The sequence below is a fragment of the Pundamilia nyererei genome, unplaced genomic scaffold (genome assembly GCF_000239375.1).
Source record: "Pundamilia nyererei isolate P.nyererei 1_Seehausen unplaced genomic scaffold, PunNye1.0 scaffold00041, whole genome shotgun sequence".
In the NCBI taxonomy this organism is placed as follows: Eukaryota; Metazoa; Chordata; class Actinopteri; order Cichliformes; family Cichlidae; genus Pundamilia; species Pundamilia nyererei.
Window position 1 is genome coordinate 2,096,291 of NW_005187442.1, and position 5,596 is coordinate 2,101,886.

The window sequence follows — 5,596 nt, forward strand, 5'->3', positions numbered from 1 at the left end:
GCTGCAGAGGGCCCCGAACCTCTGTACAAGAAGCGACTTTAATCTGTTTTAATGTAAACAGACGGCTTTGCTCAAAGGCACCGAGTCACCATCATATTTTAAAAGCCTCCATTAAAGCGTGGCCCTTAGGTTGTTTACAGCAGAGGCCGGACTGTGGTGAGTGTGATTAGTCTGCCACTCCAATGTCCAGCTAATGATCACTTAATGTGTCCAACTATGACTGCGCAGAGCAGAGAGTGAAAACCCAGATACCACAAAAGGAAACACGGTGCTGTAATGGGATTTACTCTCACAGGATCTCAGCATAGCGGATTCATTTTCGGTACCTGCCATAATCCGTCTTTTTCTTCAGATAGTTATAAAAACACGTGGGCGATCAGCAGGTTATTGGACAAAAAAAGCTGCAGATTTCATGATTTCTAAAACTGACGTTTTAATTCAAAGCAGATGCGGCCAACTCTAGACTTTCACCGACAGCCAGAAAACCCCTAAAAAGTTTACCTTTTCCCATAATATGTATAAGGTATTTTCTGATTTTTTATTTATTTATTCTATTTTATTTATGTATGTATCTTGCATTCATGTGGCAATGTGGCAACTATAATTTCTTGCTTTCTCGTCCTCACTCATATCAACAACTCATATCATCATCAAATGGGGTATTAAAACGTGCAATAAAATTGACGTTTTCATGTAAAGTGGGTGAAGTGGATTGAAGTATTATACATAACAGACATGGGATGCACATAAAAAACAGCAGCTACATGTGAGTTTGTCCTGTAATATTAAAAATGTCACTCACACGAGTAAAAATAGTTTATTCTCAGTTTATTCTCACTAAAAGCCTTCGTGACTTTTTAAATTTTGAGTGCTATATACTTAAATCCTGACAAATACCATATGTTTGGATTACTGGTATTATTGTAGCAGTAGTACCAGTACTGAACACTTTTCTTTCTTATTTGGTGTGTTTTTCTTTTGTTTTGCTAGTATAATAGGAATACTGGCAGCAAAAAACTAATTTTCCTCTAGCCATGGAAATGTAAAAATAATCTTAAATTCCGACTTTTAATCCTAGCTTTTTGAAATTTGCTGTAAATGTTAAGTACAGAAACCAAACAGCAATTTTGAACAGAAAACAGTTTTTAAAAACTCTTTAAACACTCTTTAAATTAGTACAAAACACTTTATTGAGCAGAATAAAGTTTAAGGTGCAGAAAATCCAAAAATGCAGTATCCCAATATGAGGACGCTTGCTCTCAGGAGGCTCAAATAAGCAAGAAAAATCATAAAACTATTTTTGTGACTGATTTGTTTTTTCATTTATTCTACAAAACTACACAGTGTCCTAATGTAAAACAACAACAGTGGCATCTTTAAGTGTTTTCTTTCTTCCCTTTTTCAAGCCAGCTGCAAATACTCGTCTGTTTATTCAAATACAGGGTTAGGTGTCTATCTGAGTGGAAGGTTTTATTTAAAGGACCGCAAAACATGAACAGCAATGAAAATCCTTTGTGTGTTAGTCTGTGGAGTGAAAAGTTTCAGCAGAACAGCATCAGTGTTCAAACATTTTTCCGTCTTAAAAATACTTTAAAAAAATCAAAAGTATATAAAACGTGTGTGGAATGTTTTCATCAGTGTACCAAATGGTATGTGTGGTGCACTGATATATGTGAATGATTGTGTACATGTGTATGTATTCATAACTGAAAACGCATATAAGCATGAATACATATATATTACAGCATAAGAAGGATTATTTATTTAATACAGGATAAATATGCATGATGTACTGTCAGTAAGTGTCTGTGTGTATGAATGATTCTATGTACAGATAAGTAGGTGTTGGTAAATTGTATACACACATGTGTATATGGGACATGAACCGGTTAATTGAAAAAAAAAAGAATATTGTAATTACTGTAAAGAGACGAAGGGATGGGATTAACATAAATTTATCCTTCTTTCCATTCCTTTTCAAACAATCGGCTTCTTTATATACAAGAGATTAACGTGTAGAGTAATGCTTTATTTTTGAACGTGCAAGTTATTGTTTCATTAAAAAATGTAAATAAATAAAAACAAAATGCACTTTGTTCTTTTGAATGCTTGGAATAAGCAAATTTACCACCTTAAAAAAGTCAGCACGGCGCAATAACAGAGAGAGCGGTTTTTCATTGCTGTCACTGGGGGGAGCTACTCGACATACCATCGTATGTCATTAATATTCCACATGTTATCTGTGTAAATAATCACTATTTAACCCATAACCTGCTGATCACAGAGCGTGTAAAATTGTAAAAGGGTTTCATTTAATTACATAAATATTTATGATTAATGAATTTAATGATTAGTAATAACAATGGATATTTATATAAATTGCTTATTCGGAGTCAGAAATGAAAAAGGGCCTAAGTACATTTGCACGTGTTTATGTTTTTTTCTTTATTATATCTTACTTTATATTCCTTCTGCTAAATTATCTCATATCTAATGTCCTGTATCGGCATGAAATAAAACACACTGATATAACTTAAGCATTAAAACGGAGCTTACCCACGATTTATTCATGAGTAAAAATGATATGATGTGTTATAGAAATAAGCCACTTTGTGCCTAAAGAACGATTTTGTTTTTGTTCTCTTCTAAATGCGCTGTGGCACTTCTACTTTTGCTAGGTTAAAACCATCCTCAATACTGTTATCCATATATCCATAACCATGTTTACTATATGATCAAAAGTAGTCGTAATTGGACGAACAATCATCCGTGTTTCATTCAGTCAGTCATTCAAAAAGAAAAAAGAAAAAAAAAAGCAGACTATGGTTGCTGTCACTTTGACATTTAACCTCCTGCGTGTAAATTAGAGACCATTCATTTCAACCTCGGACAGAGTTCAGCGTCTGAAATACACGGGATGTGTTCAGGGTCACACAAACGGGACGGGCTTGTTTTGAACTGACTTTAAACATATCCCTAAGTTCTTTTTTCTCTCTGTGGAAATGGTGGCAGTGTGCCATACAGAAGGCTGTGTACAATGGCCCAGGTCCCATTAAATCTGCGAAAGTTCCTTCCTGAGGCAAACATTGCCAGAAATAGTAATCTTGGCCTGAACTGGAGCCTTACGAGAGGGGAGCAATAATTCTCGGTGTAATAATGGAAATCGTTTAATTCTGTCCAGCAGCATGTGATCCTGCAGGGCTACGGTGCGAGGTGCTCATTCAGTTTTCCTCCGCCTGATAAGACTTCCTGAAAAACACACAGCGAGCAATCAGGCGACAACAATAGGCTCCGTCGGACGCTTTAAACTTCAGGTAGTCAACAGCGCAAGATTGCACGGCTTTGTTTTCCCCCCACAGCTAGCATGTGACTCATGAACGCTTTGAGATTTGGGGTTTCATGTTGTTTGTTTGAGCTCTGATTGCACTCTGCAGTTGATTGTTCAGCTAAACCCTCATTAGCGTTTTAATCTTCTAACATATTTTATTGGTCTTTTAATGGGCGGTGAGACCTCAGTCACGGGGGGGGGGGGTCCTCAATTTTCTTGGACTTTTTAAAATAAACTCAAAGGTTGGAGATTTTAGCCTGATGGAAGAAGTCTTCGAAACCTGTGATGTAGGAAAATCAAGAAATAGACACAATAATTTTGAAAAACCCTCCAATTACGAGTAAATGAACTCTGTGTTTATGAGCACAGAAGTATTACTAGCAGAACAGTAAAAAAGATTCATACTTTTTGGATATCTTCTACAGAAAAGCAACCCTTAAACTACCTTATAATATGTTATGTAAAAACTGGTTATCTGTCAGAGTCCTGAAATCTAACAACAGCCACAAAAAGTACAGGTAAAATGACCGGCTGTACTTTAAAACTGGTACACTTTAAAATGGGGTCGGGGGGAGGGGGGGGCGAAGCTATGACGCCCGAGGGATGCCTCCGCACCAGTTCTGCAGCCTAAAAATGCGCACACCACCCTTAGAAGGATGAGAACACACCAAACCCAGTGCATGCACACAGTGAAGTCAGTCCTAAAACCTTCACAGTAGGTGAGACCCAACGTGATTCCCCCAGCCCAGATTTCACTCAACCTCCCCCAACACTCACCCTCACTTGTTCTCTTCTGCCCCATAAAACCAAATGCACTACAAATATGATTTTTTAAAAGATACTAAAATTGCACGAACACGGTCACATTACAGTTATTTTTTACAGTTATTTTTGCATGTAATACACACGTATAGTGTATATGCAGGCACTGTAAATGTTTTGAGATCTATTTTTCCTGTATTTGATTTTTTTTAAATTAGAAAGTTCAAGTCAGAAAGGTTAGTTAGATATTAAATATTACGATTATCATTTTTCATATCAATTCTAAACCTGCAAAGAAGGCCAAACTCTAACTGTACAATAAAATAAAAATATCTCTGTCTCATGCAGAAGGTTTGGAGCACAGTGCGTAACTGGGAAGCTGCACTAATCGTGGAATAAGCAGTCTTTACTTCCATTAAGGGCTTGACTAATAGGTGACACACACGATATTTGGATGACATATTCTGTGTTCAGACTACTTCAGAAAACCCCAGTCACACTCATTCAAGTCTCATGCACTTACAGTCCCTTAACCAGAGCCAGGCACAATCGCTGGCTCTGTACCACCTGCCATCATTTATTCAGCTTCACCGAGGAAAGGAGCGATAAAGGTGAAGAATTAGTTCCACAAATCATCAGTAAAATATGTGAAATCAGCATTTTTTTCCTTCCAAAGATTTTTTTCTTTTGGGGGTACCCTCGAAAGGTGAACACCGGTACTGTCACTTTAAGAACTTTAAAAATTGCTTAAATGAAAAGCTGTTTGGCACGGAAAGCCCTATGGCCTGATGTCTTTAAAATCGTTAAAAACGCTGTTCTCTCCGTGCCTCCTTTTGCGTTGTATGCGCCGAATTCTTACTCTCATACTCACTTTCTGCAGTTTCTTACGTTTTCCAGATTGGCTCATAAATGTGCGCCAGAACTTGTATTTTCAAAGCAGGAGTGCTCTCCCGAGCTATGAAACTTGACTGGGCTAAAATGGGTTTGGTAGTTTCCACTCTCTCCCTGCCATTCACAGTTTGTGCAGTGACAAGCTGTGCGTAAAGGCCGATCTGAGGCCCTGTTTTCTTATAAACTTCCCACCGAAAAAGCTCATCAGCTGCACCTGAAATAACTCGAGGCGTGCTGCGTCTGCTACATCCTCTTCCCTGGATTGTTTTGACTGCACGGTGGAGGGCAAACGTTAAATGTCATTTCTAAATTTAACCCGGAAAAGTGTCACTCGAAAACATCATGATAGCGGGCAGTCAGGGTCATCGGCCCTTCCGCCCGCATGAATCAAGACTAAATGAATGCGAACTTCAGAAGCCATTGTTTCAACACATGCAAGAGAAACATGCAATCGGAGTCTTTGAGGAAGGAGGAGGGGGACCCGAAAACAGAATCAAGACAAGACAGTATCAGAGGAGAAGAAAGTGAAGGGCAGTTCATTTAAACTCAAAATGCAGACAGCGCAGACAGTCACACTTAGAAAAACAGTATTATCAGATCAGAGATGCTAAAAAT